Raw genomic sequence first — 21,413 nt, forward strand, 5'->3', positions numbered from 1 at the left:
TTTCAATAACCAACCTTTAAAGAATTATAATACCAGTGATGAAAGCCCAGACAATATTAGCATCATGTGCCAGAGGTTGTGCCGAATGATTGCAATTGTCAAGACCAGTGTGCATTCAAGGGAGCACTCACACAAGTACTTCCTTAACCTTTTCTATATTCAGAAATGTTAGGCTTCTTTAAATGGCAGTCTGACTCCCCTTATTTTACGGCAGAATGAAACACGAAATTCAAAACTCCCATAAGCAAAAAGAAGCAGTAAATGTCTGGCACCGAGAGTGGTGCCTTGAGGGCCTGTCTCACGTGGGGCGTTAATTCATTAGGTTTTTCATGGCTTCCTCAACTGAGCACTGCAACGCCCCGCCCCTCCCCAGGGGCAGGGGGTGTAAACGTGGTTCGGGTCACCAGCGAGACTCGAGCTGGCCCTGTCCAGCCCCTGCAGGATTCAGAAATCCACATCGTAAACGCGCTCTGCTCCGGCACAACCATAAAGGTTGTGCAGAACCCCCAGAATGCATCATGCAACAAAAAAAAGTTTCCTCCTTCACAGGCAACAAGTTAAAAAAAGAAATAGAGGTCTGAAACATTCATTATCAGATTTATTCATAACACCAGTCTAAATAAGCCCACAGGAATTTTGGCACAGCCTTGTAAGCATGATCTTTGACTTCTATATGGAACAAAACTCCTATAACTTCGCATACAGAAACATGAAGGAATGGTTGTGCAAATATAATGGAATAAAGTAACAGAATCCGATTAATCAGAAACAAATAAAGTAACCCCAATTAAAACGTGCTTTTGATAGAAGTGGTTTTGTCTAGATTGCCCCTTTCAGGGTCACACCTCTCTTTGAATGTTTGTACATTAAAAGTTTCGCAATCCTGTATAACCTTTGTCAAACACTCAGACGCACCTCCTAACGTCTCACGGGACCACGGCTGAGGCTACAGGGCATTGTTGCCCCCAGCCTTAGTTTCTCTTACCTCCCTACGTGTGAATCATTAACCAGCCTGGGTCATAAGAGTAGTGCATTCTTTTGTTTCATAAAGAGTGGTCAATGAGCAAACTCTGCACAGATCATTGCAGAAACGAAATTTCAAAGGTGGAGGTAAACTGGTGCTCGTGCCAGGAGGTCAACTGCTTTTGATTGGGCATCTTAACAGAAAATTGGACATTGATTCAGCAGGCCTAGTGTGATAGATGACATTCCATTAAACTAGCCTATCTGTGGTGTCTAAGGCTTCCATACACACAAGTAATGTAGTGTTATGGTTTGGAGAGTGAAGCTTTGAATAACAAGGAGAGGACAAATGACTGGGCCAGACAAGAACACATCTGCTGACTGAGTTTTGACTTTTCTCCACGTAGCAATTTGGACAAAACTCAGCATGCTCTGGGGCTTGGTGCGCAAGTGCAATGCTGGGCGTGTAAGTCGCTGCAATGCCAGTCTGGTAATCTGCACCAAGCTGGGCCAGGACAGTGGGGGAAGCAGAGACCAGGACAGGGACTGGGTCGGGCTGGGGGTTAATTGTACCTGACCAGTTTGCTCACGTCGCTCCTGAATCAGAAGGAGGTTCCAATATCCATCCAACAGCCACTCTGACTTTTTACTCTGCAAATAAATAAATAAAATAAAAAGACTGTTAAAGGGAATATCTTAGTCTTTGGCATCAATGTGTACTAGGTCTTGTGTCAACTTCAACATCAGAGAAGGAAATGAAAGCAGGATGACAGGATCTTCTTGTTGCAGTATTGCTTAAAACAAGGATGTCACACCCTGGTCCTGGAAGTGCCAATAATCCACAGTTTTATTCCACATCTCATTAAGGTGCCAGCAACTGACAAACCGGGAGCAGCTGTTTTTGGACAATTCAGCCAATAACGAGCTGATTTAGGTCAGTGAGAGCAGAGATGGGATGAAAAACACAGCCACCCCTCAGGACGAGGATTGGACACCTTCACAATGATGAATTTCAATATATGTGCCAAAGTGTTTCATCTAGGATTAATTATTTATATAGGATCAAACATTTACTGGAGTGCCTAATTATAGTTTTCATTCCAACCTGAAGAGTCAATTAACCTAATTAGTTTATTAAACTTATACAGGATCTTTATTATGATCTTTTGCAACAGATCAATCAAAACATCCACTTTGCAGGTGCAGGTTCCCATTAAACTCCAGGATGCTTGCTCTATGTTCTTATTCTCTCCCACGCTTGGCACAGGGGTTGCAGGCATGAAATGGAGTCAGGCTGCTGGCAATTGGTGGACATACAAATATAAAAAATGAACTTTTCCAAATTAAAAAGCAATAAAAGAGCACCTCAGAGAGCAGATACGAGTATAGTACTGAGGATCGCGCAAATCACAGCAGCGAGTGGGTTGTAACAGGGACCACAAGTACGTGATCATTCAGAAAAATGTGTCTATTTTCTGTAGCATTGACCTAACAAGGGTGGCACGTTGGCACAGCGATTAGAGTTGTTGTCACACAGGAACTGGTTCGATTCCAGACTGAGGAGCCATGCGTCTGAAGATTCCATGTTGTCCCAAGTTCAGATGGATTTTTGTCAGGTGTTGTCTGGCATGTCTGAATTGTTCCTGTGTGCATTGCATGATGGACTGGCATCCCATCCAGGGTGTTTTCCCAGCTGGGCCCTATGCTCCCAAGATTCGGTTGCCACAACCCTTACCAGGAATAAATGGCATTCCAATGATGGATGAAAAAAGTACAGGAAAGGATCAATTTGGAACTGAAATCTGTCTGACATGCACTGGTTTTGAAGTTTCATCAGTGGACTATATTCATCTGTCCAAATATCCTTCTATCTGTCTATGCACACATTCTGTCTATACACCAGAAAGCTTAAATTATATTCTATTAGATCAATTTCATTATACACCTGTGCTTCTCGAAATTGATTGACTTGGCCATTTATAAGGAAGATATATTTTTAAAAAGCAAGGGAGGACAAACGCTGCATCCTTCCTAATTAATCATAAAAGAGCTTTAAGAGCAAAACGGAAATGAAGTTGCGGAGATAGATGGAGATTTATGATGCAGATTTTTCAAAAAACCAATTTGCTTTACCCATCTTTAGTCCCAGCACTGCTGGTTATATCAGACATAAATACATGCACAGAAAATGGATAGGATATGGATGCACTCTTATCATTTCTTATTGCCTATGCTGCATGATCTCAGGCATGCAGTAATTTACACCTGATCCCCCAGAATGGCTGAAAAGGCATTTTCTAGGCTCAAACCTCCTGGCAGCAAACCTTCTGGCAGTGGTGCTAGAGACTGCGTGAACACTCTGATGGATTATCAATTCCTCAACTCTTCTGTCTGTCCTTTCTTTCCAAAAACATGACCCTGAAAGAAGAGACTGAACGCGAACAAGAGAAGTGTTCCAAAAGCCTAGCTCATCGGCAACACCTCCATGTTACTCCCTCCACCATCAGAGCAGACTGACGGATGGATGACTTGATGGACAGACAGATCTATGGAAGCTAAAACTGAACCCCAAATTAGCAATCCATTGCAATCACTGTTTTAGCCCTTAAGTAAGTAATGCAGTAAAACTATTCTAACAGTCCACAATAAGAACAATTAGAGTCGGCTGGTCAGTCCATTGCATGATACGGAAGCAAACACCAAACACCTGGCAGCAGGATTGGACTGCAAGGGAGGAGTCACTCAGCACCGAGGAACATGCTCTGCCCTGTCTTCTCAAGGTGCAAGCAAGAGAGAGATCTTAGTAGGACATTTTTCAACACAGGTCCAGAAACTATCCAGGGGTCCCTGGAAACAAGAAGGAACTCTATGCAAGCCTATCTGTATCCAAAATCACCACTCTCAAGCAGCAGACAGTAGATATGTTCACCTGCAGCTCTTTTTGAACCTAAGTAATAGTAGCTTTTACCACTTAGACAAGTATATTTGATTTTAGGTTTAAACTGGGGATCCTAAATACAGTACCTATGTGAACTGGGGTTCCCCTTTGTAGATCAGGCTGAAAGCCTTTCCTTTAAGCTCTATGGCTCATCAGTTATTAGCGGTGCCCAAAGCCCAGAAAACGCAGTGGGGCAGGGGAGGGAGGGTCATCTAATAGGCCCCAAACTGGGCTTGCAGGTGACCCCTGGGTGTCCCACAGCCAGGACAGGGTGGGCAATTCCTCAGAAAACCCTACTAGCTCCCTCAGCAGTTAAGGTGACACTGCCCTTTTCAGTATGGCTGTGTGGCAGAGCGGTTAGCACAGTCCGCCTTGCAACTTGACGATTGTGAGTTTGATTCTTGCTGTTCAATTCAAATCTGAACCTGACACTCCCCTCGCCTCCGACAGAAGCCCTATTCAACTTCCCAAGAATCACAATATTTTATGAAGGATTATAGCAATAATTTAGTAATTTAGGGACATAAAATAACAACAGGGGCCCCCAGTGAAGCAAATATTTTGACAAGGAAATGAGAGAAATGCAGTTGCGGGCAGCACCGCTGTAACTAAATCTCAGTAATCCGACTCCAGCTGTCCAACATACGGTGTGTTTCTGCACTGTAATGCCACTTCGGTACCAGCCGAGCTGCCGACCCAGAACCAAAGCCCTACCCCGCTGGTGTTTTTCATTAGGGCGATTATTTTTAGATTTATGAATTCATAACCGTAATGTATTTTAAGCATTTCCAGATTTTAACTTCTATCTTATTAGTGTACCCATAATTTATTGCTTCCAAAATGGTAAAGTCAACTGTAAAGTTTTCCATTATTAGTATTATATTATCGTTATTGTTGAAGCTTTTACATCAATCTTGTGATTTTTGCTCAGCAGCTGAATTTCTTCTTTAGTTCTTAAAAGGGGTATTCAGCTATTAATTATTCCAAGACAAAAATAACATGTCATGAAAAGTATATTACGGTCTATATGAGTTGTCATCATTTCCAGGCCTTGGTTCCAAACTGGGAGCTTGCTGCTCACTGGAACCAACGTTTGCCATTACTGATACAAACTGGCGTTTATATAGTACTTTTAAAATGAGTCTTTGTTTCCTATTAAAAAACTACAAAATAACCAAAGCCGCTATATATACTTCACGTTGCATTAATGTTAGGAGCACAGTTTACAAGGAAAGAATTCCCATCAACACTTCTTCATCGAACTCCATCTGAAATCAGGCAGCTGTATCGTGGGTCCATCTTAGTGGCAGAGGGTCAGTTTGCTACTTACAGTTACGCCTTGAACTGGGGGTTTCAGGCTCAATTACTGGGGTATCCAGTACATTCTAGGGTTTATTCCACCCAAACTCTTTTACATAATGGGTTGAATTAATTAACTGCATAATTAATATTTCTTAACAATCTCCAAGTTGTTACATAAGCCTCTTTGACATAAGTGATTTAAGTAACAAACTATACAAGGCCTTAAATAACATGAATGCCAAAGAAACAAATTAGGTTAACTAATCAAGTTGGAAACAAAAAGTTTGTAAGCTTTTAAATATGTACCATTTTAAAAGTTAATAATGATGCATCTCCATGTCCTTGCATCATCACTGAAGACTCCATCCAGAGCCCAGCAAGCAATGGGAACAAGGCAGGGTACAACCTGGACAGGATGACATTCCAACACAGGCCGGACACAGATACAAACACCATGGCCAGTTTACAGAAACGAATTAACATACCAGTACATCTCTGGACTGTAAGAGGAAATCAAAGCACCCAAAGGCAATCCACACAAACACAGGGAGAACTTACAAACTCCACACAGGCAGATGAAAGATGCAAAATATTTTGCCTATTCAAGCAGGACATGCATTTTGACACACGTAGGTCCGTTGGTGCATGCTCACAGAAATTATGTTGAGAGCGGAGCAGCTCACTTTTTTAGTGAAAAGTCTGTAAAATGCTGCATTTTCAGAAAGCAGTATTTTGTTACAGCACATGTTTAGGTTGAAAAAGTGTATTATGTCATTTGCACATTTTCTTTCTGGTTGAGTGTAAACAGCTAGCTAGGGGTTTGCACTATGCTTCGCCTCAGAAATGTGACAATGAAAAAAGACCTGTTCCGATAGGCTGTTGCAGAGGTGAAATACATTAGTCTACATCATACAGACTACTGAGCCATAATTTCAGATCATCTCATTTCAAGGTGATCACTCAAATGCAAAAAAGGGATGCCTGTAAATGTTTTCCCAGTCGGAAGTATTTTATTTTCATTAAAACACTCCCTGTAAGCCCAACAGCAAACTGACATATGTGGATCGCAAAACAAGATGTTGGTTAATGACAGTAAGTACTAACAGGTAGTGGTTCCTGAACATATCCACATAACTAAAGAATTTGTGGAAAATTAGAAAATTAGCTGTATATTGTGGTACTCAGTCCATCCACTGTCTGAAAGCCTTTTATTCCTGGTGAGAGAACTGCTGCAACCTGAAGTATTTTTGGGAAGCACAAAACAGTGCAGGACTACACCCTGCACACAGCACAGGACTCACAGGGACAAATCAGAGCAGGTGTGCCCATCCCTGGTCCAGGAGGGCGGGTGTGCCCGCACATTTTCATTCCAACTCAGTTCGTAATGGGCTAAACCAGCCAGGTACTGACTAAACCGGGCCGCTGTAACAGCCCTCCAGGACTGCAGTTGGACACCCCTGATTCAGAGGCGTGGGAGAAAGTGAACCAGGACAAACCCTTGACGAACACAGTACTGAGAATTGTGAAGCAGCCAGGTCTTATCACGACATCACCAGGGTTACTTGGGGGAAGGGTGCTTAATTTCTAGCATCAGCTACAAACTGTAAACGCAATATGAGAGATCTGTATGTAGAGGTTTTTTTTTTTTAGAAAGAATGGAGGGGTTGTGCTTATGGTAAATTTGCACTACACTCTGTGCAAGGAAAAAATTCTGTCCTGTGGGTCCTAGAGACAATCGGGCCTATTAAGAAGCTACCACATGTGGAGTACAAATGGTTCATGACTTAACGTTAAATTACCATTTCAGAATAAAATCCAAAAGCTTTTAGTGTAAGGCAGTTTATTGTTTTTCTAAAATGATCAACTCAACAGAACAATCAGTGGGGAACTCCACATTCATGAAACATGTAGAGCCTGTTATTAGATAACAGAGTTGTTCAAAATGTATAAAGGAACTGCTGTTTGCAAAGGAGGATCCATGGTATTTTCTGCCTTGGCAAAGCAGTATACAGTTAGTCAAAGTGTGCAACTCGACTGATCAAGTCATTGGTGAATAGCAAGAAAGCAATTCATTTTGCTCCATTGTGTGAGCTTGCCTTTTATGTGTCCTTCGTGATTTTTGCTTCTCTAGAAGAATCCCACCATCCTCTATGTTATTGACAGCTCATCTCCTGGAAATGCTGTATAAAGGAAAACATTGAAGCATTCTCAGCCCAAGCTGATCATTTCTTTTGGAGACAAGCTGCATAACTGTTGGGCTCTATCCTGTCTTTAAACATGCAACAATTTCACCAATCAAAGGAAACCGAAGGCTTTAACCATCTTCAGACCTTCCTTCTCGGTCAGATGTTTTGCACTGTGGGTGCTTGGGAGCTCCTAATAGTGAGGAGACCCCAAACAACATAAATGGCAGTAAATACCCCGATGGTGTTTTTCTTGGGGACACGTGGAAGTAGGTTTGCTCAGGGGACGCGTGTGCAATGACAATGTCAGCGCAGCACCCGCATGGCTGGAACACCCACATCCTTGGGAACCATTTTGGCCATTGGAAGGTCACAGGAGGTGACCTAGAAAAAGACTCAATGTCAGTGGTACTTAAACCCCAGAGAACCCTGCATGTTGCAGCTCTCCATTGGTCTAAAACTGCTGAGCTTGTGTAAGAGCATTCAGGGCCCTCCAGAACTCCAGAACCACTGTGCGGGTTTGGAATATGTAAGCACATAGTAGATGATACAGTTCTGATCCCATAAGGTTTGGAAATGACTTCTGGCACATGGAATTGGTAAGGTCAGCCAAAGGAGGAGATGGCTATGGCTTATTAACGACTTGTTGTAGAAAAATGGCTACACTGTGCACAGTGGGCCCCATTAACCTGTGCTTTTTAGATTTTGAGAAATATGGCATTTTGAAATTGTTGCGTTTTGTGTTGTCTGAAAAGCAACCACGACTATAGATATCGAAGTGCGAAGTGTTCGGTCTTTTCTTGGCCCGGATCCCCGGTGAAACGCCGCCCAGGGCGAGACGCTGTCCACATCAGCACGGCTGGACTGCTCTCTGTATCAGCAGCACGAGCTTTCTTAACTGCATGACGTAATCCCCCGGGAAAACATTACCACACATGCGTGTGTGTTCACCGGTGATTTGAGCCCCGCTTTCGTGTTTGCTGAACTGTTATAACGTGTTGGCTATGCCACAGGTGGGCCATACATAATGCACACCTTTTGTTGCTTAAAATGACAGGAAAAGTATTGTCGTAAAGAAAAAATGCATGGGCTTCTTTGGAAGAGAGGATCATGTTCCCAAGTCTTCTCGAAATCCCTTTTGACTGAAAAATAGCTATAAAAGTGACAGCAGTCGTTTTATTTATCCTTTTTTTTCAAACCCAGGAAAAGGCTCTGTGGTTAATCTTTGGGTTTGGACTGAACAGAACCGCGTCTTTAATTAGGCTGTTTATAATTATTTAATTTTGCGTAAAATCTTTTAATCAGTTTTCCAACTGGGGTGCTCGGAATTCTGGTAATAAATCCCCATGTTTTGGTATTTTCGAAGATTAAGAGGTGAACATTTTAGAAGTTAATTAAACCGCAAGTCTGTAAGGACAATGGGCTCACACATGCCAATCTGACGTTACGGTTTTTTTAATCTTCCGATTAATTAAGAAAGATATGCAACTTAACATATGTTAATGTTTAATTTAAGTAAAGTAAAAAGAAGCCAGACAGAGGACGGAACAGCGTGGTAATGTTTCTAATAATTTATAGTGGAAAATAAACATGGTTACACTCCGAACTGCGCGGCGAACATCTCGAGCTCAGAGTCCAAATTATTTAGCATTTAAATCGGCACACAGTGACGCTTTCACAAAAAATGTATTTTATTCTGAATTAACATGTTAAGAAATAACGCAAAACGTTATCCCCGTTTGAACAAAAAAACATGTTTTCAACATTTTCTAGTTTACATGCAAGGCATGTGTTAAAAGAAGGGAAAGCTTCGGGGAAGGTAGAGGAATACGAAAGAAAGACGACAAGGCTTAAAATGTCTTGGTTTTACGGTCATACGGGCAAAGCCGCAGACAGACCAGACTCCTCGTGCAGCTCACGAGCTTCCGGCGCCTGAGCAGCAACAACACAACACAGCAGACACAACTGAGCAAAAAGGTCACAGACTACCAGGCTGGAAAACTAATACTCCAACAATACAGTGAGTCTGCCCAAAAACATTTAAAAAAGAAATGTTAAAAAAGCACTGTGCTGGTGAAATTGTTCGCATTCGATCTTTCTAGTGTAAAAATGTTATTTTTCATATTTAAGACTTTATTCTAACTACTTATTCATTTCTGCTTCGTGCACAACAGACCTGTAGAATTAGACATTTAGGATTTTGACAAATCTGCAAAGGACGCTAACTTGTTTATAAGTTTAGCTTTAAGAGGTTGAAAATATACTAGTATTGACATTTTAGCAGGCAGATTATGCGAAGCGTGTTAACTGTAATTCCTCATTTGTTTTAAAATGCTTATTTTCCGTGATGTGGGTCTTTCTATGTATCCCAAAGAAGGCTTTTCACATGCAAAACATGTGCTGAAGACATCTCGTTGTGAAATTCAATATCTAACCAAATGTGTTCTGCCTCACCGCCAACCCTAAGAGGGAATCTTTGTTACTCCTATTTATCAAATTAAATTTTTCTTCCTGATTGCCATTTATCTACTTTGAAATTTATTTTCAAACTAGTTAGGCTTTATAAAGTTACAAGTGTCATACAGTTATCGTTCCTTTAAATTTAATCTTTCACAAAACCCATTCTACATTACGGTTGTCGGCAAAAATATATTATATTTCCTGGAGCTTGAATAATCTAGGCTTCAAAATATTTAAAAAAAAAACATTTCCCAGAAAACGACCTCCATTAAATTGGCACATTTCCTGTAGGATTCGAATCTTACAAAAAAACTCATTGTATATGTGAAAAACTTTATAATGTCTGTTACGAATTCTCCAGGACCCGTGAAAATAGAACTAGAGCACAATAATTGTAGCAACAAACTCATTTTAGAAGGGCGCGCAGAGTGTAGCTGTCCAGTTTTGCCCCACACTGAAGTAAAAGGTTCAACCCAGAAGGAGACCGTGCCGGGTGTGAGCGAGGAGAATGGCGTTCGTGCGCGAGGCAGACGGGCAGCTGGAGGAGCACCTGAGCGCCGCGCCCACTCCGCGCTCTTCACGGGCACGAGTCGCAGACGCCGGCAACGCTCAGGGCTCTTAACTGGGGATACACCGATCTTAACTTGTTACCTTTAAGGCGTGGTAAAAGCAGTAACTTTAAAGAGACCCCTTCATACAGGTTCTTGAATGATTTTATCTTGCGGTGCCACCAGAAAACCCGCAGTGACCCATCTGTGCAGTACCATTATTCTTCAATACCAGTAAATAAGGGTCTAAATAACAGTAATTGTTTGCAGCACAGTAGGGCATTCCTTGTGCTGTTCCACAGAAAACCCTTAACACACTCGTGCTGGAGTAAAAAACAACAACTTTGCAGAGCTTGGTATATAACGGTTATCTTTATTACTTTTAAAAGCTAGAATACTTTTTGTATTTTTCTATCCTAATCGAAGCAATGTCATACAGATGAAATTCTAATAAAAGCATCATTTAAAACGCTGGATTTCAGTTTGCATTTTAATTTCACTACATTTGAGCGAAAACATTGCTATGTTGCCGAACAGGCTTCTTCTCCGAGCGCATTCTACAAGGGAACTGGCCCTCTGCGGATACAGTACTACTGAAAAATACACCCGACTCCAGCCGTTTTCTTCTGAAACGTGAGTTAGACTTCATGGGGCTCTGCACAGGGAGCGACTGTCGATTTGTTGGAATAGCGAAATATTGATTTAATACCGGCGTAAAAAAAAGCGCAAGACAGACTAAATTTGAAATGTATCGTCGTGGGAATAGGGGGATCGTGACCAGTTGGCTTGCGATGACCAGACGAGATCAGAGTTCAAGTTCAAGGTTCTGCGTCCCGACACTCAGAGCTCAGGGAAAAGACCCGCTCACCTCTCACCCGGATAAAAGGGCTACACGCTGGCCGACAAGGTCCGAACACGAATTCCCTAACAGAAATAACAAGAAACCTAAACCAAGGCAGGCGGACGGAATGTATGTATCGATATACATATTGGAAAATGGAAATGTAGTTTGGAAACTCGTCACTGAAGGTACACACGTCTCTGAGTTTCACTCACTTTTAAAATATCGGAAAATTCCAACTATAAAACAAGACCATAAATCCTCAAAAATACACGATAAAAACTCCAAAACTGGCATCTCTACCAAGGCAGTTCAATTTAGTGAGGTAATGACTATTGTAAATTCTATTCCGCCAAACTCGATTAGTGGCCCCGTCTAGGGTGAGTAATTCCTTTGGGAAACAGGTTAACGAAATCACATATTTCATTCCAACTTAATTCGAGCAGCCCAACAACATGAAATTCGCAATGATTCGCTACATCAGGGACGTTTGCAGACCCAAACCTCAAGAAACACTATCCCAGTACCAACTTGTGTTACTCTACGCAACTCACATTAAGGAATCGCCTTTGCACGTGAACTAGAAAGTGAAGTTGGCCGGTGCACACTTATATATTGCTTTTGATAAAGAGACGCGGTAGATGCAGAAAGCCATGACAAATAGCTCCTGGCCTTTTATTTTAAAAAACATTGTATGGAAAATTAGTCTTGTCCACGGCACTTCCACGCGAGAAAACGATCACTGTAACTGTGTGCATCGCAAACACCGACTCCCACGGAGACTCGAGGGACACCAGTCTCAATTCAGGGCGCATACCGCGGCTCGTCTGCACAGCACGGCTTCCCCAGCCTGTGGAAGGAAATGTGGAAATGCTTCCGAAATCGAGTTTAAGTCACAGTGAAATCACGGTCTGTGGCGGGGCGCGTGTCGCAGGGTGAGAGGCTGTCTGTGTGGGGAGACTCCACGTCTGGTGTGCTGTGGACTGAGCGGGTTTCGGGGTAATGTTTTGGCTTTGTTCGATTCTCCCTCGCCCTCCAAGTCCGATTAGTTCGCTTGGTGTCCAATAAGCATTCATTCCATGAATATAAACGTCTTTATTTCAACATGAAAAATTATACAGTATAGTAACCACCATGTAAACTTGACGGGTAATTCAGAACTTTATGCATTTTAAAATGGAACCATCGTGGCAATAAAGGGCGTGTAACTGATTTAAAATCCAGTTTAATAAATTATTTTGCCGCTTAGATTAGAAAGTGTTTGAATTGAAATTCACCACTTAATACCCTTTAGTCGAATTCTAAATTAGAAACGGCGCTCAACTAAATCCGTAAATTAATACATATCGGATTCAAGAAATATAACCTATGTAACTTTCTCGTGGATAACGTTATTCACAGTGGGTTTTTTTTATCTTTGTTCAAGGGATTGAACTGCAATCGCATATTTTATTCATTCGCATTTAAGAGTAAATAATGGGGCTCCCGTCCGACTCTCGCACAAACACTCGGTCTCCCATTTGCTATCTGAGATTCAAATTCGACGAGTAAACATATCTCTTCATGTACATAATTCCCGCATCCAGTTTAATTAGCAGTGTGCAATGCCTTTGCGCCTACTCTGGACCAGTACACTCCAGTCCGACTTTTCTTCCTGCGTTTCTGCACAGGTTTGTGCAATAGCGCCTTATCCAGGTGACGCACGTACAGATAGATTGTCTTAGGGTTGATATTTGACAACTTACGAACCTCCTGGTGATGGAATGAAAATACACAGAGGTTTTTGTAACCACAGAAGCTCACTCGAGAAAAATTAACCTTTTCGAAAAATCCAATCTGTCCTTACACGAAACGTGTACGTTCGTACTTTCCAAATTACTCTGAAAAGTACTTAATACATTTGATGTAAGACTCAAAACAGCACCGAACGCTTTACAGAGGCATGAACTTTATTTTTAGACATTTTTGTTCTTGAAAGTACAACATAAACTCATGATAAGGGTTTTGTCCAGTTTTGCCTGTCCAGTGGTAACCTTGGAACTATGGATAACAAGCATTAAATCGTCTTCGGTCATATCACCCATAGGACTGCTCACGTAAACCAGCCGTTTCCCGAGTCAACGCGAACCTCAAAAGATTCTACTTAGCCTCAAAGACATGACTTTTTTCTTTGGGGGGGAACTATTTATAGCAACAATTTATTGCATCTTCGCTTTCTGGCAGGAGAAGAGATTACAGTGGCCATCTCCAGTCGGTGAGACACTCGCTTGTATCTGTAAAACCGCCTGATAAATATCTGTCACTCCGGCCGGTTTGCACACTGAAAACTTGAACCGTCTATTAAATCAAAGCGAGTTATTTAAAAAAAAAACAGACGTCCAATCACTTGGCCACTCCACGGATACGATGCCACATCAGGTAATAAATATATTCACAAAGTCCCTAGAATTCTCGAACTCCCACGTGACCGGAATATGATCGCGGCCAGCCTCGACTGGGGGGCATTCTTCACAGCTGGTGTCTCTCACTGGGGGTCCGTCACCCCAGTGGACAAGGGCACCAGCCCGGCTTTGAGACATACAACTTTGTAACCCGTTCGCACAGTACAGAAGCCGCGCCTGTCACCCGCGGTTTGATGAACCCTTCATTAACGCAGAAACACGCAGCACCTGCTGCCCATACTATGTCCATTACTCTCTGCTCTGGAGTCTGTTCTGTACTGTACTGTGTAATTGTCTCCTGTAGAAAAGGGGGGCTTCCGTTTTATGCCGTGGGTGTACAGTGGGGAGCGGGAAAAGTAGAGAACATCCGTATTAGCTCTATTTTGGGGTTGGCGGCAAGGAGGGAACAAATTGGGTGAAATACCTACTCCGTTCTCTTTTCGAGGTTTAGAGGTGTCTGAACCTCAGAGCAGTCGATACACATGCAGAATTAAGTCGAAAGAGTTAAAATGCTCTTTAGCACGTCCACAGTCTGAGAAAGCCTAAGAACAATGTTCCAGAAACACTGTAACGCAGTATGTGATCCGTGTCCAACTCTGCACTTTATTTGTTTTTCAAATCCTGGGTATATTCCAAATACAATTAATGTCTACCAAAGTTTTGGGTTTAATCTTTAGACTTGGTTTTACATGTAAATAAGTATTTAGAATGACGAAGGAAAATGTGCATATCAGCAATATTTCCGTTCAACGCTTAAATTTTATCGAGGAAAACAAATGTTGAGAGGGTGTAGCTATTATGCTCATTTACGCGCGCTCAGTGTAATTATTTTGTTTAAATGCCATCTGCATGTGTTGCGTTATTCGCCTTTCGTCTTGATAATCAAACTGAATAAGTCATTTTAATAAAACACCCTCATTTAAAATGTGAAATAACAGACTATTTCGAAATTTAACTTGAGTCTTTTATTGCTTTAACTGTTGTGTTTAAAGACCAATTTTTCCTTTGTGCTGAAAATGTTTTGCTCACTCGCCCTCTTTAATAGAAGTAAATACAAACCAAATGTAATTGTTTTTCTTGATGTTGCAGGATTTTATTGACGGATTTAGCGAGTTAATGGGCGATGAAAAACCACACTTTTTCGCATTTTACCGTGCGTAGGATTTTATTGAGCCACACAAAAGTGTATATTTTGTGTGACTCCCAATATTCAGTGTTGATTTGGAATTCTCCCTGTATTAAAAAAAAAACGTCATCAGTCTATGGATACTTAATTGTGTCTTTAATTGTATAATTGACGCCGAGGCTGTAAAATTATTTGCGAGAGTAACGTTTTATGTTTGGGGATAATTAAGATACTCTGATATATTCTGGACTTAAAAGTCAACGAGTTTCGTCTTTCATTTGGTGATACACTACTTTTTCATTACCAACAGCGTCGAACGTTTTCAGAACAGACAACACAGCCAACAGGACCCAGTCCTCACATAACCCAACACTTCGACTGTTGCGTCATCTCCACAGGACTCGCGCGACATCTCCGCTCGGGGTGCTGGGACAGCTGGGAGATGTAGTCAAACCCCCCGTGGACGCCGTGCGCGCTTTGTGCTGTTTTGGTCCCTGTGCTGCTTTCTTCTTCAATTTGTTGTCCCTTTTGTGAAAGAAAAAGGGCAAGTCATCTGTGAAAGCGGCCATTTACATCACTGTGCGCACACTAAAAGACAGCGATTCCAAACATCTGGGTGTAGGTTTCCTATCGGAGGACGTTTGCACAATAAGCTCTGTCTACGGGTGAATCTGCTCGTGGTGGGTGCTTACACAGAGGGGAGGAAAAGAGCTTTCTCATAAAGATAGTGTTCGCCGACATCCTAAACCATTTTTTCCTTGCGGGAATACAGACGGGAAAAGACATCCTTGGGTGATTGTGCCTCAGGAACGTGGGCTGGAGGGCTGGGGTGGCACACGAGACCGAAGGGGGGAGGGAAGCGCGGGACACTTCAGGAAGTCAGGTGGCAGCAGAGCCCACCCAAAGATTCGCGTCCGGAAAGAGGTTTCGGTGTCGTTAACGCTGGTACACACTCCGCTGAACTGATGTACCAAGTCCCCCTGGTACTGACAACAAGAGCGGTAGGAGGAAGGTGAAAAATGCACCAAAACCCGTCAACTTATTTCCATGTATTTAAATAAAAATCTAGCTTGATCTGCGTCTAAAACCCAGCCTTGCTCACACCAGGGATGAGCGCGCTAGATTATATTCTCTAGATTGCGTGCGGCCGACCGCAGGTGCAGATTTATAGAATCACTGTAATTCTCGGCTTTACACATGTCCACATTTCAACAGTGACCAACTGACCGCGCAAAACACTTTGGGTGATAAGTACTTGGCACAGGACCCAGCGCAAAGCACAGTGACAAAGAACGTGTACAGAAATCAGTAAACATTTTCAACCATCAATTTTGTTTATGTGTAGAGAACGCATTTGCAAGAGATTAAACTCTGAGTAATATGACCATCATAATTCTATAAGATTATTAGCAATCAGAACAAAACATTCACGTATTTTGTGTCTGGCTAGTAAGTGTTACAGATGTCCCGAATGAAACCATTAAGGGCGTGTCTCATGAGGCTATTCATAGAATTGTAAGTTTTTCGTAGGATTTCAGATTTAGCATCTCTTCGTCTCTTAACAATTGTCGCTTTGCATTAACTTTCGTTTTTGTATTTGCCTTCACACTGGATAAATTACAGCCGACTGTCATAGTTAAATCTGTTTACTTTGCGCCCCGGAGTTGGTGAAACCACAATTGCAGCCCTGTAACTCGAGTTGACTCACTCGTGTAAATTGCGACTTTTAAGGATCAATGATCAATTCTTTTTCCAATAATTATTTCCAAATAATTATCAACTATCCGCTAGTTTAAGAATAGGAGACGACAACTCTAGCCAGGTAACTGCAGTCATTCCTCTGTTGTTCCTAAATGAACCCAGAATAATGGTGGTTTTCCGAATACATTTCCTATATTATAGAACGGCAACAATTCTATTCACCGACTGCTCCTTTAATTTATAAATGTCTACTTTTGGGCCTGAATGTGTTGAAATAAACGTAAACACGTTTAGTGTGATATTTTGACATTTTTTTAAATGAGGGGGAAGAAGTGCTCAGGGGCTCTTATTGATAGTTATTTTTTTTAAATGGCTTTATTTCTTAATTACAAAAATGTAATAGTTAAAGATCAATCTGCTGAATTTTACGCCACGTAGGTGACCGTGGGGTTTTTGTCCTGAACAGCAGAATCCCGCGGTCCTGCGCTGTCCGGACAGGTGCGCCAAGAACCCAGGTGCTGCAATCCACATATTTTATGATAAAGAAAAAAAATTATAAGACGGAAAAAATGAATTGCAAAAAAGCGCCGAGCAAATCTCATCTTTGTTTTGTCGATACCCTAAAATACAAACAGGTAGGGGGTTGACAGAGTAGTGTTTTTCAAAATCTAGTAATTAATATTAAAACATATATTTATATCTAAAAACATGTAATACGGACCACGAACGAAAAATATAAAATCTCCCTTATACTTCTCTTTTAAGCGGTTTACAATGTGAATCATAAAAAGGTAACGTCCGTTTATTTACTATCTTCAACTCCAATATTAATGTCAAATCAAATTGAGAAAAAAATGTGATTAGGTTTACGGTTCACCATACGGTTCGCATTGCGTTTAATTCGTGCAACAAATCCACTTTTTCGATGTCTGATACTAAATGCAGTAAAACCTCAGCACACAAGCTTGAAGTTACGTTAAAGGCGCATAACATTTCAGCCCTAGTTTCGGATACTTGCAGCGTGTCCGAAGTGTCACAACAAGCAAACAGGCTGTTTGTTGAAACGGTGGGTGAAGACTTTGCCAGCACAGACCGGCGAGCTGCTGCTCCGGACACCCCGCAGGGCCGCGCGCCAGCGAGCCCAGAGCACACCCAGCGCGCGCGCCAGAATTTCCGGAAATTCGGTACAAAACTCTGTAAACACCATCCTCGTTTTATACTCTATGTGCAGCAGTAGATACATTGTCAAAAAGTTCAACTCAAATGTGCAGAATGCCATTTGATTCTCAAACGCAGGGTTTCAAAGTGAGGCTCCGATCCTTGTAAACGTTTGAAAAATAAGACTTTTCCGATCATTTAAACACTTACACGCTTGAACAGAAATTAGAGATGAGAAATTCTGGTCTGATTAACCCGAATGACTCCAAAACGTTCAGGCACAGTATGCTGTTCTATTTGTGTATATTTACTTACAGATTATCGGTTTAAATGCATGGAACTGCTTTTATGAAATCTTCCAAACATCTCAGTACACCCACGCTAACCGCTGCAATTATCCCACTCATTATACCAGTGAGAGGAATTCAATGGATTTAGCATCCTGCTTACATTGTTGCAGTGGAAAATACCATTTTTATACGTTAAAAGCCTGCTTGATGAAGACAAAATCGGCAGCTGGTACTTCTTCGGCAAAGTGAGCTGTTGCCCTTCAGTCTGTGTTCTGTCAAGTTAATACCGACGCCGCTTCCTGCTGTATTTCGCTGGTCACTTCCCCCTCCTCGCATCACCTGTGAAAAGCCGCTGGTAACATCTACAGGCCCACCACAAAACAGATATTAAACATGGACACCAGAGAATAAAAACCGGCTCTGCACTCACCTCACACTTTATTCGGCTTCGGGATGACTCGGGCTTTGTGGAGGCCGGCGTGGATCCAGGCCGGGAAAGAGGACACACAGGCCGGTTTCATCTGGGGTGGAAACTGGAGGGGTCTGCAGGCCGGCCTGCGGTTTGAGATATAACAATAGGGCGCTTTGAGCGAGCGAGCCCAGTACAGCTCTCACTCCCTCGACATTCCCCTCTCAAGCATCGCCAAGAACCAGGAGGGCAAGTGAAAAGTTCAAGAAATTATTTCTGAGCACCTCGCATAACCAGCGACACTAGTCAAGCTGCAGGTCCTTGTCATGACGAGGAATGCGCCGAAGCCACCGGGTTGCATTTATTGTTAAAACCCCAAGGAAGAGGGGGAAAAAGCGCCCATACAGAAGTTTCGTTATAGAGCATTTACACTAATGGTTACAGAAACTGCACGCTGAGAAATCGCCAGTAAATAATTTAATAACTTGCTATTAACATTATACAGCAACCCAGCCTGTACAGTATTGCAAAATTAGCGCTATCTAGGGCATATAACATTTCCTCAGCTAACCACTTTCAACCAGAAGCCAAATAAATGCACTATATATGGGACCCTGGGTCTTCGGTGCAGTATAGAAGGCTGCTTTGCATCACTATTGAGTGGAATTTATAGTTCTTCGTTAACGTAATTCTTACATTCCCGAAAATTAAAAGGTGTTGACATAAGCAAAAGTTTAATTTCGCTCCAGAAAAGTTATCTATTTGATCATGATAATACGTCAGGATTTAATTCAACTACTTTTGCTTGTTTTTGTTTTTCAATAACGCCCTTAATTTTTTTTTTCACAAATACAAGCACTAGAAGCAAAAGGCTTTTTCTGACATCAGAAATGACCCGCACCTGGATTGTTGTCGACGTAGGTGTGTACAGTTACGCATAAAACGCAGAAAAATATATCTCTCGGGCTCGACTTTCCTTTACAGTAACGCTGAAAACCAGGGGAGTGTGCCGCTACACGGCAGCTTGTGTTCGGTGTGGTCGTCGACAAAAATACTTTTAGGTATACAATAAACAACAAGATCAATAACGACAACTGGCGTTAATATTTGTTGGGCACACGGGCTTATCCTTGTTTATTTTTTCTAATTCTACACTACGTAAAAGGTTCCGACAAGACGTTTTAACGTTACCCCACAATAGCGACTGTAGGCCGACTTGCTGTCAAAGAACTCCCGATTTTATGCTCTTTTCTGTGGACGACTGGCAAATCAAAAAGGCCCAGTTTTTTTGGATTGCGAGAGATGCGCTCTGAAATCCTCAACTGCCCTTCACTGCCTTTCGTGAACAAGTCAGAGTCTTCCCAATTAAAGTCAAATAATTTGGAAATGTCTGAGAGCAAATGTAAAATGCATGGTTCGAAGTCCAACAATTAACGGCCTATAATTAACCGTTATAATAAGAGGAGAGTAAACCAAAATGATTACTTCTACCTCGCCGAGTCATACTGTAGCTTGTTCAATAAAAAGGAATAATTGAGTCCAGTGATTCCTGACCAAGACTTCGGACCAAAAATTCGGGCTCATTAATTCATTACAACACTACACCACAACTGCGTGCTGGTTGAGAGTTGGGACGCTCTGAAAGAGCCAGGTGGTGAAAAGCCCCGCAGAAATATGTTTAATTGATGATATTGCGTACCGTGGTCATGCAGCTTTCAAGCCACAGCGGAAAAGCGAACATCCGGGGCCCGAGCTGGCTCGAAGCCTGGCGATGACTACCTTATTTGACAACAACAAAAAAAATCCATAAATCACGCGGATTATTCCGAGATGTGCGGTTATGACTTATGGCATAATTTATTTTTCCAATACCTGGTTTTCGATTCCTCTATAAATAGGCTGGGCAGATCTTCACGACCAAATCAACACGGTTTTTTTAATACGCCGTATACCGGATTAAGGACGGAGGCCTCCTCCTGTCCGGTTATGTTAATCAAAGGGACAAAAGTTTTCCTCCGCCGTCATTTTATGACAACAATGCCAAAGGTACGAGAGTCATAAGGTAGCGCACAACTTAAATCTAAACTAAAAGGTGACGAAAGTCAGACAGCAATTTGTACCTTTCGCCTGTTCTTGAAAAGGCGCGCCATTTCATTTCACTCTCTACCAGACACCCACGGGCAGAACCGCCCTTATTTCAGCGGGATACTTTAAAAAGCGACTTTACCCGGGGGGCGCCTCACTGTCAGACAGTTACTCGGTTATCATCAGTTCTGAGTTTTTCAAAGCGACGTTTTGTTTTTCCACCGGGGGGTGGGGGGGTTTCGCAGACTGAGCCCAACGTCTTTATCACGCCGCGCCGTCGCGAGCGCCTCTCACGAGCCTGCCTTTGTGCTAGAGTAGCGATGATGTCATCAGTTCCCACTTCTGAACCAAGTTTTAACAGGCCTGCGCCACTGCCTCGTTATGTGATATATTCTACTTTTTTTGTTGACTTAAAATATTCATTCGTTCGTTTTATTATGGAACAATAATTTACATTATTAATTATTAGGTTACACCTTTTTTTATTTCGTTTAGTTTATGCCAGGTATTACATTTAACTTGTGGACAGGGGGAGCACACTGCTGTCCCTGTCCTTAAAGAGGTATAGTTAAATCAGACGTGCACCTAGGGCGAGTTTGGTGTGCTGCTACTGGCGAGACTGTTCAGAGAAAAAAACAGATCAGGTAGAGAGAGGTTTATAAGGACGCCGCCTGAGAGATGTGTTCATAGAGGTGTGATGTCCCAACTCTCGGCCTATCTTTCTGGAACATACCCAGTAGTGGCTGAACTTTCCTGGGGGGATGGGGTGGCAATTTAGCAGGCCTGGATGAGAAGTGAAAGTTCACCCTGAAGTTCCAGTAGACTAGAGTGATTCTTTGTAGGGTGAAGTCTTGGTTGTCTTCTGGAGGAATCTCTAGTCTTCACTAGAACTAGCGCTGATTGGGGGCAGCGTGAGCTGACAGCCCAATTTTCCACAAACGCAAAACGAAATGGTGGCGTACTGGTTA

At 42.2% G+C, this 21,413-nt stretch overlaps 1 protein-coding gene across 1 annotated transcript in view; it reads right to left on the bottom strand.

Moving 5' to 3' along the window:
* Positions 1 to 21,007, bottom strand: part of hoxc13a (homeobox C13a) — a 44,287-nt gene extending 23,280 nt beyond the window's left edge. Inside the window, exons 1-3 of the transcript XR_015939166.1 lie at positions 20,588 to 21,007; positions 18,382 to 18,506; positions 1,537 to 1,614 (exon numbers count right to left, since the gene is read on the bottom strand). The gene's annotated coding sequence lies outside the window, so the exon portion shown is untranslated. The remainder of the gene's footprint in view (positions 1 to 1,536; positions 1,615 to 18,381; positions 18,507 to 20,587) is intronic.
* Positions 21,008 to 21,413: the final 406 nt, after the last annotated feature.

Source organism: Lepisosteus platostomus, chromosome 1, assembly GCF_059453375.1.
Source record: "Lepisosteus platostomus isolate fLepPlt1 chromosome 1, fLepPlt1.hap1, whole genome shotgun sequence".
Taxonomy (NCBI): Eukaryota; Metazoa; Chordata; class Actinopteri; order Semionotiformes; family Lepisosteidae; genus Lepisosteus; species Lepisosteus platostomus.